The sequence below is a fragment of the Desmodus rotundus genome, chromosome 1 (genome assembly GCF_022682495.2).
Source record: "Desmodus rotundus isolate HL8 chromosome 1, HLdesRot8A.1, whole genome shotgun sequence".
Lineage (NCBI taxonomy): Eukaryota > Metazoa > Chordata > Mammalia > Chiroptera > Phyllostomidae > Desmodus > Desmodus rotundus.
In genome coordinates this window covers 13,087,932-13,101,473 of record NC_071387.1, presented here as the reverse complement: position 1 = coordinate 13,101,473, position 13,542 = coordinate 13,087,932, and positions in this window count along the sequence as shown.

Genomic DNA, 13,542 nt, shown 5'->3' with positions numbered 1-13,542 from the left:
GAATTTCTAAACCTTTACCAACCCAGGTACCTTTCCCTAGATAACTTTAATCAGTTAATGAACTGAACACAGTTCTTCATATGTGGCATGACCGTCGCTGAATATGGTGATGTTTTCCTGTTAAGTGATTTAGATACCTTCCTTCTCCCCAAACAGTCTAATACTGAATTCTTTAGAGAGATGAACAAATGGATGGAAGTTATGAAGAACTTAAATCAGGAGCATGGAGATGCATAGAATTTTTGTTTCATAAGGTTCAGAGAATGCATAAAAACTCATCTTATGGTAAATTGTTCAGATATATAAAAGCAGTGAGGTGGAACAAAGGACATTGAATGTTCTCACTTATTAAAAAATCAATACTCTGAATTAAAGGAAAAGCTAAAGATACTGTGGAGACTCCATGGAATTTGACCAGAAGGCATTCAATACCACCTTACCTAACATTTTTATTATTTTACAGGATTAACTGTAGGCTCAAATGTTTGCAGAATCTTGCCCAATGGCATATGGCAAGGAAGAGGGAAGATTGTGTCTCCTGGAACACGTATGCAAAATGGTGTTACCAGCAAGTGACTGTGATAACTATGAAAGCTTTCACTGAGCACTTGATCGGGTAACTTATACAGGAAAGAGATGGACTAAACTCGAGTCACTGTGCTTCCGGGGCCAATTTTCCTTCTCAGAATTAATATTAAAACTTGCTGTTGAGTTTTGTTGTTATCTTCAAGAGGTGGGCTTGAGTAATTAAAACTGTAATTGGAAATTTAGTATTCATTGGAGAAAATCACAATGAGTCGCTTTTCTTTCTGTTTTTTCTTCCCCCTAAGTGTTTTCTCTGGTCATGGCGGATGTTGAGGTTGTGAGTTTGTTGTGTGCATTAGATGTACAGAAATCTTCTATTCAAGCTGAATTTTTCTCCTGTATTTTTTTTGTTGATAATCTACTTAAATTAAGCTTCCCTAATGAAATGGAGATCCAATAGCTACATCTGTGATTTACTGACTGTGAAATTAGTTAGTCTGGATAATTTATCCCATGGGTGACAAGGGTGACATCACAGAGTGAACCACCAGGTAAGAATGGAGAACTTAAAGAATGGCTCTCCTGCCATTGCATCCACAGTCTGCATGGATGAAGTACAAGGAGAATGCATTTCATAAGCCCAGGCTCTAGGGAACCCAATTGGTCACCAGCCCACCTTCCTGTCCAACACTTCCTGGTGGGAGCTTAGCTGGGGCAGACCTGCTACTTAGATCATGAAACCACCAGATGTCAGTATTGGTGCACAGTAGCTATAATAAAACTTACTTCTTGGCCAAATCATATAAAACTTAGCTCTGGGAAAGACCCAGGCAAGCATTGACGAAGTGGAGTATTTGAGTTTACTTTTTCTCCTTCTTGCTGAGTAGGAACTGGCTGACCTTAGAAGAACATCATCCTAAGACAATGGAATTGCATTATTACTGAATTACCATGCTTTTTTCCAATGAATTCTAAATAGATATTCTTTGAGGCGTGAGAAGAAAGAGAGAAAATTTGGTAAGTGAATATATTGTAAAGTGCTACCTTTCGTTATGTGTCTGCCATAGGAATTCCTAGAATTCATAATATATTCACTTCTAGCAAGTCTTCAAGACAGGATAAAGGTATGCATTGCTCCCAACATTAGTTGGCCATGTTATTAAAGGAAATAATTTCCTGAAAGTATTCTTCATAAATATTGACTGACAGAATTTTCTTGTATTACAATTGATGAACTCAGAATACTAAATGGTTATGTGATCAACTGACAAACTCAATACTACCTTCAATTCAATGGCAGAGTTTTTCCAATTCTCCCACCTATGCTCTGGTAAAACATCTGTAAAACATTAAAATATCTGAATGCAACATTCAAAAAGCTAAGACCATAAAAAGAAATAGAAATTGGATTAAAATGAATTTCTGGGGCCTACTGAAAGACTGATACTAAGGTGCCCTTCTTTGTCTTGTCTAATGTGGAACCCAGGAAAGAAATGTGAGCACTACCAGAAAATGCTGCAAGAAGAACTAACCACATACAGATGCCTGGGGCAAAAAATTATGGTAGAGACATAGGAGTGTTTGCCTAAGACCCAGAAAGAAAAGCTAGAGGATATTCTTTGGGAAATTAGGACATTCAATAACACCCATCTGTATCTATATATACAGAAAGCTGCATGATACCCAAGGCAACATCCTTGCTCAAAGACCTAAGAAGACCCTAAGGTTCACCTTGGATAGATCCTTAGGCTGAATAGAAGGCCCATGCTAAGTGTTAGTGTGTCTCAGCAGAGACTGAGAAAGGTATTTGGTTTAATTTTGTTTGTGTGCTTTTATTATTATTATTATTTTCTTTAAGCTCCTGGCTTTCCAGACAATTTCTGTCAAATTATTAGCTGAATATGAACTAAAGGAACAGAAATTCTAATGACCATACATGACAAGGAATACAGTCTTTGCAAAAAAAAAAAAATTGTTTGGAAAACTCACTACGTAATGGATTGCTATAGCCTTTCACAATCAAAACGAGAAAGGAAAACAGAAAACTCAGGGAAATAGTTTCTGATTTCCAGAGTAACTACATTAAATGTTCACTTTTCAAAACAAAAATTACAGGCATTGGAAAAGAATGGAAAGTATAACCCAGTGAAATGAACAAAATAAAGTGACAAAATCATTGCTAAGAAAGCCAGACTTACCAGGCAAGGAAACAAGTTTCATAAATATGCTCAAAGCTCTGAAGGGAAATGTAGACAAATAACTAAAAATATCAGGAAAATCATGTATAAAAATATTAATAAAGAAGTATCAAGAGGGTATAATAAAGGCAGAGCTCACAGAAAAGTGTATACTTATAAATGCTTATGTTAAAAAAGAGAAAATAGGAAAAATTTCAAAATCGATGATCTAAATTTACACACTGAGGGACTTGGGGAAAAAGAGCCAACTAAGATCAAATCTAGAAGAAGGAAGAAGATATTAAATATTGAAGCAAAGATGAACAAAATAGAGAATAGAAAGATAAAACAATAAAGGGAATTAATAAAAGCAAATTTTGTTTTTTGAAAAGATCAACAAAACTGGCAAATTTTTAGCTAGACTGATAAAAAAGAGAAAAGTAAATAACTAAAATCAGGCATAAGAGAATATGATACATAAATGCAAAGGATTGGAAAATAGTATAAGCAATTGTATGGCAACATATCAGATGCCCTACACAAAATGGACAAGTTCTTGGAAATATGCAAATGACCTAAACAACTCAACAAGAAATACAAAATTTCAACAGGCTTATAATAACTAAAGAGATTGAATTGGTATTCAAAACCTCAAAACAAAGAAAAATTCAAGACCACATGGTTTCAATTAAGAATTCTACCAAATATTTAAATAACTAACCCCATCCTTCACAAACTCTTCCAAAAGTGAAAAAAAAAGAGGGGACATTTCCTAACTCTATTATAATTCCAGAATTACTCTGATACCAAAGCTAAATAAAGATGTCAAAGGAAAGGAAAGTACAGACCAATATATCTTATTAATATTAATGCAAATTTCCCAACAAAATACTAGCAAAAGGAATCCACAGCTTATTAAAAAGATTATCCACCATGACCAAGTTGGATTTATTCCAGGAATGCAAAAGTAGTTCAATGTAAGAAAATAAATCAATGTAATATATTACATTACCAGAAAGAGGGGGAAATATTTTAATCAGTGTTCTATACTAAGATTCTAGATTGTTTTTCTCTCAAATATGATGCACAGAAATAAATTCAAGTGTCCAGATGTGTCTGAGTCACAATAGCTTAAACACACTCACACTTTCAATAGCTTTATGTATGTCTATTTAGATCTTCCTTTCTATTTATCCTATATACACACATACATGTACACATTATATAGATTGATATATATGATGTAGCACATAATGTGTAATATTTCATTAAAAGATCTAGGGAGCTGTGGTACTTAAGTTAAGAATTTTTGACTAATGGAGAATAGTTACATCCTTTAAAGGCTGATAAACCTCCAGTCACTAAAGGTGTTCAAGTATCAGTGTGACAGCTAATTGGTAAAGACACTGTAGAGAAGAAAGTTACCATCCTGAACTCATTGAAACTGCAGGGCTCTGTAAGGTATTATTATTGGAGTTTCTGGAGCTATTTTAACATTCAAGTGCACACACATACACAAACAATAGTAATGAAAATTCTTCATTTACTCAACTTAAGAGTATACAGATTAAACAAATAGTTCATTTGGGATTTCCTGGACCTACAGGTCCTCGAAGGTCATTCTTTATGGAGAAAGTTGTAGGTAATAGTTCTATTGAGAAGTCCAAGTGCTAGATTGAAAATTAGATGAAAACAGTGACCAAGATTCTTTCAAATTCTGAGGGCTTATGATTCTTAGATATAGACTTTATTGGGATACTTTTTAAAGCATAAGCAAAAATGTATTGATCACACTTGTAAGAGTCATATTTTATGTGAGACAAAGATATAAAATATAGACAGTTTATTATTGGAACAAAACTACTTCTAAAATATATGCATAACAAATGCTATTGATGGTTACAATGATGATGACAAATGTGATTAAACATTTATTCTTTCCCATATAGTATAATTAAGATTTTACTTATATAACTCAATTGTATTTTTATCTGAACTTTAAATAGAGATTTCACTATTATTCTTTTTAAGAAATTAATAAAAAAAATAGAACTATAGATATTTTTAAGTCATTTGACTAAGATAGAATGAACAAGTTTTGGAATAGAGATTTGAACCTGGACAGTCTGCCCCAAAATATGCATTCAAAAATATCATGCTGACCACATTTCAGAAGCTCTGAGATTTTGAGAGAAGAGATTTAGCAATGTGAGCAGAGGACACTTGAGTCAAATTAAATAGAAGAAGGCATTTTAAGCCATAAATATGATAATATAACAGTAACTATTGGTTTTATATAACAGTCTAAAGCTTTCCATTGACTTTCACTTTCATTATCTTGGTGAATTATTATAACAGTTATAAATAAGAACTTACGATTATTCCCATTTCACAGATGGGGAAATAGATTAAGATAGATAAAGTAAATATGGATGTTAATACTCAGTGGCAGAACCAAAACTTAAATTCATGGCTGTGTGTGGGTGTACCACAATTCTCTTCATAAATGGTATTGTGAATATAATTTGATACAACTGGTAAAAAACTTAATGTTACGGAGCTCTCCTGTATCACTTTCTTCATCTCCACGGAACTCTGACCTACACAAGGTCAGAGGTAATAATAACACAGTATTAAATTCAAGGGGTATTTTAATCAATTGCCTAATGTATAAACAAGTCATTGCCATGTATTGAGCACACAGAGAGCATTTAAGGAAGGTTAACTTTTATTATCCCCATTATTCCATTTTCATAAGTGAAATCATAACCAAGCATACAGGATTTAGGCAGTGACTAAGAAATCCACTTTTGTGTTCCTTAGCCAAGGGTTGGGGGAAACAAAACAAAACATAGGACAATGAAGAGTGAATTGGCCTGGGTGCACATTCTGATGAATGCCAGCACATAGGACCTGTTTATTGAGTTAGAGGATCGTGGACTTATGGAATCACGTATATCTTGGAATGAAAGACTCACAGACTCATAAGCTATTAAGTTACACCTTCACTCAATAGCACTAAGAATCGACCTCTGAAATTACCAAGTTCCTGCTGAATATATCTGGTGAAAAATGACCACCTTGTTTCTACTTGAATATTTCCTGGACCAGGAATGCCTTGTCCAGAAATTGGGGCTTGCAATTCTGGATAGCTGTGAAAGCTAGGAAAGTCATGCATATGTTCATCTAAAAATATGTCATTTTGAACCAACTCACCTTGACTCTAGTTCAATCTCTTGGGACTATATGAAAGAAGACTAGTCCATTTTTGCATGATGAAAGAATGCATGAGGCACAAAGGCCTACTCTTTTATTTTACCGTTCTTTTAACCGATTAATGTGGAACTGTCTTTCAGAATTATGTGCTCTCTCCTTGTCTCTCCTTCATCACCATCCCTAACTTTTCTTTCTTCTCCTATTCTTCTTTTAAGCACCTGGGTCCTTAGCACATGCAGTCACAAGTTATTAGAACATAAGGGAGTAGCAGGTAATGCCTCCACGTTGTATGGATGAGGATGCTAAAGTCTAGGGAGACGACGGTGAAGTGATTTGCCCAAGGTCAAACAGCTAGCTCACATGAAAACACACAATCCGATAGGTGTAGGTGCAAATATGGTAATTTTGGAGTCCCGTTTGTTTGTTTTTAGCTTTGATGTTGTGTAATTGGGCTACATTTTATAGTACGTGTAGTCTACATACAGGGGGGGCAGGGTGGGAAACACACGGCAGTGCTCTGCTTTGTGAATCTCACTCCCAGGGAACGCAAGGGTAATTTTGCATTTTTGTATCTGAAAAGTCATGCATGGCAGAAGCACCTTTCTTTTTTTCTTCCTTGTTATTTTGTCCAGATAGTTCTCACTTTCCGTTCTATAGTCAGGGCATAACGCTGACTTGTACCTTTGAAAGGATCAAGTTAAAGAATGCAGTGGTGCGGTGAGACAGAGAGAGACGTGAGCCAGTGGGAATGGTCTGTTCACAGGAGACCAGCCGGAAGAGGTTATGGAAGGAAAGAAGCAGGTCTTTTTAAAAAGAGAGATGCTTTTTAAAAATTCTATCAGCTAGATACCTAAGGAGCTTCACTCCAGGGGAAAATGGAGAACTCACTTATGGAAGTTAATTCAGCTTCATTACTATTCCCCGTGGAGGCAGATAGAGAGGATTTCTAATGAAACTCTTGGACTCAGTGGCTGAAGTCATGAGAAACAGGATCTTATCCCGCCTGTTGTACTGAAATATCTGAGAGACCGCAGGCAAGTTACCCTCCCTCTCTCTATGTCACTCTTCTCTGCATATTAAAACAGCCATAGTGAACTTTAATATTTCCTGATTCTAGATTTCCTGAACATTCATATATGTGAAAGAACCCCTGGAATGGTAGAATTTGTTCTCTCGGTTTTACAGCAAATTTTGGAGAGTATTCCAGATGTATTTGGAGTGTGCCCTTCTCCCCATTACCTGAGTGTAGAGATGCACGACGTTGCCGTTAGTCACTGACTGATATTAATCATGTCAGCTCCCTTTTCTACAAGAATGACTGCTTTAATGGGAAACTCCAGCCACTGTCAACATGCCAGGAGGTGTGAAGAAGGAAGGGCAGAGGAATGGGAGGGTGTTATTGAGAAGGAAATGATGGATGAGGAAATCAAGCTCAAGCTCCTGTATTATGAGAGGGGGATGGGGTTGGTATAGAAGTGGGAACATAGCTTGGAGTAGCCTGACCTCTTGTCTCTGCAAAGTACTTAAAAATGTCAGCAGATTGAGGCTCTTTGGTTCTGCCTACCTCCATGCATACCACCCCATGCCATGGAGGCTGTGCAGCATAATGGGTAAGAGCGCCTGGTTTCGAATCTTGTCTTTGCTGCTCTCTAACACTATAAATCACTGCTTCACTGGAGATAATCACAGTGCCTATCTGATAGGATCTTTTGGATGATTTAACAAGATGATACTCATAAGGTGGTTAACATAGGGCCTGGCAACATTAAGCTTTTATAAAGTTAGTTGTTACCGCCAACCTTTAATTCTACATATTATTTACAGGTTTCACTTATTGATACATTATCTGATTCAATGCTCAGAAAACTGTCCGATGGAAAGTAGGAATTATCACTAGGATGCACAAGAGGAAACCACAGTTTAGTGGTATTTAGAGTTCTACAAGTTCTGAAGTTAGGACGAGAACAAAAAGTTGTCTGTCTCAAGGTCAGCAAATGAGATTATAATATGCTGAACACCAACCAGGGGCCACATGGTCTGTTTGGTGCTTTGGTAGAGACTCTTCACCCTCAGTGCAGCTCACTGATATAGTCTTGCTTGTATGAAGGCAACTGAGGTTTGGGGGAAGCAAATGACATACCTAACAATGCACAGCTAGTCAGGAAAGAACCAGGGTTTGAGTCATATCCTGGGACGCTTACTCCAGTTTCATTTCATGTTAATCTGAGTGTCCCCCTAATCATGTAATTAGTCTGTTACATGGTATTTGGTGACAATATGGACAAATGTAATGGATACACTAGAAGATGAGCCCCTTATAGTTTTAATAGTGCATGCAATTCACATAGCTCGAATCTCCAGCGGTGATTCTCAAAGGTAGTTTTCTCCACTATCATTTAAAGACCAAGAATTCGTTAAACTAGTTGGTCTATTGGGTGTCCTATCAGACAAAACATCATGAGTAAGGGCTAGTGTCATATATCATGAGTGTTGAAGACAGATACCCAAGCCTGCAATCATATTCCATGACATTTACCACTTATGTGTCTTGGTAAATGTGTCTTTTAAATTTCAATTTTCTCGTATGTGGAAGAAAAAAATACTACCTCTCAGGGTCATTGTGAGGATTCATCATGTAATTGAAAGTATCAGTATTTACTCACTAAATAGTAGCTTCAACAATGGAAAATGTTTTCACATTGTAGGTTTGAACTTACTTAGAAATTCCTATGTGTATATCCTTATATCTGTACAGAAATGTTTCCTCTACAGATGGTTATGGTCAGTATTGAAATCAGTAAGTACAATCCAATTCACTAAATATATGTTGTTCTTCTACCCCAAGTAACATACTGGCTGGCAATGTCCTGGAACTCTGGAAAAGTTCCCATGCAAGTTTTGCTTCAGACTCTACCACTATGAGTCTACATAGACACATAGAAAGGCACCACACGTATGGTCCACAGAAAGTTGAAATTTAGCTTTTACCCTAATGTGCTTCCAAAAGGCAAAATGTTAACCTTGGACATAAATTGTTGCCGGGGATATATAATTTTGACATAGCCTATGCCTAAGCTACATAACTTTTAGATTTCTCTTAACAACAATTATCACCCTCAATTAATCTCTGTTGAGTATTCACTAAGTTAGTGGGAATCTGTGAACATAAGAATAGTTGCCAAGATAATGCTGTCTGCCCCACAGAACTTTTGCTGCTGATGGGAATGTTCTCTATGCTGTTCCATACTGAATATAGACTGTATGACTGAATTTTGTATTTTCATTTAATTCTTAGTTAAATGTGAATAGCTCCATGTGGCAGGTGGATATTGTATTGAACAACACAGGTAGCAAGGCACTGTTCTCAGGGTCAGGTGATTAGATTCTAGGCTGGGCCCTACCACTGTGTGTGTGTGTGTGTGTGTGTGTATACTTCCTGCAATGTCTTCTTTGAAGCTAAGGACCCCTATTCATAGAATAAAAGGGTCTCACTAGGTCCAGGCATTGAAGCCTCCAGGGCTGATTCCTGTGCTCATAACGAACAACACTAAGCAACAACCACACTTCTTCCCACTGAGCCAGATGTGGCATTAGTGTCCTCCTCCATGTGATGCTCCAGCAAGCACTTACAGTAGAGTTTAGTAATGTGAGAAAGGGCCTGTGTGCATTTTCTGGGTTGAACCCAAATTTTCTGGCATCTTCAGAGGAATAGAATCTTATGTAAAAAGGATATGGTTGTTCTTCAAGTCAAGCTAAGAATGATAATGATTCTGTCATCTAAGTATTTACTTAAATAGTTTTGAACATATTTGTGCACCATGTGGTGAGGGAACTGTGGACTTAAAATCAGAACAACTGACTTCTGGTCCCAGACCTTTAAATTATCTGCTGTGTAAAATCAGTAGCTATTCACCCTGGCTGGGTAGCTCAGTTGGTTAGAGCATCATCCCTATATGGCAACATTGTGGTTTCAATCCCCAACTAGGGCACATGCAAGTATCAACCAATGAATACATAAGTAAGTGGAACAACAAATTTCTCTCTCCTGCTTTCCCCTTCCCTCCCTTCCTCTCTCTCTCTAAAATATCAGTAAAAAATAAAATAAAATCTGTAGCTATTCAAGGTATTTGAATCTCAGTTTCTCCATCTGTAAAACATGGAAAATTAAATGATCTATTGTATCAAAGTTAATGACATGAAAGTACTTAACTAAGAAAAAATACTATTAATATTCTGGTGATGAAGTACGGCTGCTTAGTATTTTTACGTAGTACAGATGGTCTTTTACCAAAGAGTACACAAACATTTATTTGTATTAAAAGTATGACTGTTTTATTGGCAAAAGACATTAGGGACAAGGAAGGTTATCTCTCATGGCTATTTATGCAAACACACACTGAAACATGTACCTGCTATTGTATATTTTACATTAACACATACTGGTATCTAATTATGAAGTGTGATAGATGGAGGAGAATCTGGAGGTCGCCTCTTCTGGTCTGGGTTTTCCAGAAAGCGGACTCTGAGATGGAAATTAGTGTGGACAATGTTAATTAGAAAGTGTTCTGGGTTTCAGCAACTCCAAAAAGAAGGAAAGGAAAAGGATTATCGGGACAGGGGAGAGGGAAAAGTCAGCCTGTGGGTTAGTCTCAGTGAAACACCTTAGCTAACCTTGTGGGATATTCTGAAGATATCTGTCCTGAGCTGAGGCAAGAGAGCCAGGCCTTTACACTCCCATGAGTTAATCAGACACTGGATATAAGCCATTCCAGGAAGGGCGTATAGCCTTTAGGGAGGACACTTTCTTCAGCCAAGGCAATTTCCAAAGGTGGCTGAGAGCTGTTTTCTTTTCTCCAAAAGCTGAGATTAAGTTCTTCATTACTGAAGGTGGAGGGATCTGGATAGCTCTCTGCAGCACCCATCCAATCATCCAATTCACCATTTGGTTTTTTAAAGCATGAAAATGAAGGTTCAGCTATAAATGGACCTGTCTATCAACAAATAGTATTCTTGGGTATCCTAGGACTAGAATCCAAGTCTTCATGCTCCCAAATAAGTGATTACCCATCTACCAACTCTTCATAACTTCACTCTGTAGAGTACTTGAGTACTTGAAGTCAACACTAATTCTGGTCAGGTGTGCTGATTCTTCAGCGTTGATTGTACACTTCTCATGGTTAATCAATCTCAAATTTCCACAATTAGGTCAACCCAGACGACAAGGCAGAGCTGACTGGGCCCTCTGCCCAATACTTGTCACTTCATCTCTGTACCTCTAATTGACTCTGGATTTCATTTTCTGCTAGCAGTTATTCCCAAAAGTTTCTCTGCTCTGCGACCACCAAACCCTCTTAGCCTATCCATTTCAACAACCCCAGTCCAAAATGTAAATAATAAAAATCAGATTCACAAAAAAAGGCCAGAATCCTCCTCTACATGTTGTCTCATCCACGATGTTCACCACTAGAAAAAAAAATTAGAGAAACAACTTCTAAACCTTGGGACTATTTGGGGCTAGATAATTCTGTTCTGAGCAGAGCTGTTCTTTGCATTCTAAGATGTTTATCAGCATCCCTGGCCTCCATCAACCAGGTGACAAAACACCTTCCTCCAGTTGGGACAATGCAAAACGTCTCCAGATATTACTAAATGTACCCTAGTGGGCAAAATAGCCCTGTTGGAGAACCAGTCCTAGAGAGACCCTCAGAATTAATGTTTCCTATGGCAAGAAAAGATCTATCCTTCCTTTTCCAAAGCTCTGTACTCCATTCTCTTCCTTCGTCCCCAAACATTTTATAAACACTTCTCCAAAGAGGATGTACAGGACACACATAGACATATGAAAAAATGCTGAGCATCATTAATCATCAGAAAAATGCAAATTAAAACCTCAATGAAATATCACCTTACACCTGTCAGAATGGCTACCATCAGTAAATCAACAAACAAGTATTTGCGAGGTTGTGGGGAACAGGGAACCCTAGTACACTGTTGGTGGGAATGCGGACTGGAGCAGCCACTGTGGAAAACAGTATTGAGTACCATTAAAAAATTAAAAATGGAACTTCCTTTTGACCCAGTGATTCCACTTCTGGGAATATACCCCAAGGATCCTAAAACACCAATTAAAAAAAATATGCACCCCTGTATTTACAGCAGCACTTTTCACAATAGCTGAGATTTGAAGGAGCCTAAGTGGAGTATGTAGAGGAATGGATAAAACAACTGTGGTACATTCACATAATGGAACACTGTGCAGCAGTGAAAAAGAAGAAACTCATATTTTGCAACAGCATCGATGGACCTGGAAAAAATTATGCTAAGTGAATTAAGCCAGTCAGTGAAAGAAAATACCACATGATGCCACTTACATGTGGAATGTAAGGAACACAGTAAACCAATGAAGAAAACAGTAACAGAAGCTCAGATACATAAAACAGACTGACAGCTGCTGGAAAGAAGTCAGAGGGATGCGATGGAAGATGGTGAAGGGATTAACCAAAAAACATTTATGCAGAACCCATGGACATGGACAACAATGTGGGGGTTGTGTTGGGGTGGAGAGAGGGTGAGGCTGGGTGGAGGTAAGGAAAGGGAGAAAAAGAGAGAACAACTGTAATCACATAAACAATAAAAATAAAACTAAAAAAAATAAATATTTAAGAATATATTTTAAAGAAAATATCCTACATTCCCCTGAAGTTCTTTTCAAGTTACCTTTCTCCATCTTATTTTCTTCAGAGTTCAATCTTATCTTGAATGCATATGTTTTATTCTTGTACATGTGTTGACATCATATATGTGTAAAACAATGCATAATATATTTTATATCACATATACATATAACACTGCATGATATATCATATGTATCAAGCTGAAAAATGTTCACTTTTTCATTCATCATTATATGCAGAGTTCCCTTTTTTCTCATGATGCATGCAGATCAATTTCATTCCTTTGAACATACCAAAAACTACTAATTCATTTTCCTCTTGATAAGCATCTGTTTTCCTTATTTCACCTTTACAAACAACATTGCAGTGAACCTTCTTGCTTACATGTTTTTCTTATGTAAGCAAAGTAACTTCTCTAAGGGATGACAGCTAAAAATACAACTGCTAGGTAGAAATGCATCTTAACGTTAGTTTAAATAAAAATTGCCTGACTGATGACTGATTTGTTTAAGATTGAGGGCTGACAGGCATAGAGTACAGGAATAAAGGTTACTGGTTGTATTTGTGCAACTTAAGGACTCTCCGTGTTGGTGTACGCCTATGTAACCATCATAGATCACAAGAGCACTTGCAAGGTTCCCAGCAAGGTTCCCTTGTGACCCCAGCTAGTCTATTTGGTGTTTTATTGCTGCCATAACAAATGAAATCAAACTTAGTGACTGGGAAATACAAATTTATTACTTTATTGTCAGAAGTTTCACACTTGTCTCACCAGACTAAAATCAGAGTGTTGCCAGGAGGACTTGCTTTTTCCGGGTTCTTGAGGCCGCCATGTTCCCTGGGTTATGGCCTTCTTCTTCCACTCAAAAGCCAGTGACATCACATCTCACTGACGCTGTATTGGCTGTCACATCTCCTTTTCTGACTCTCTTCTGCCTCCCTCTTCCATT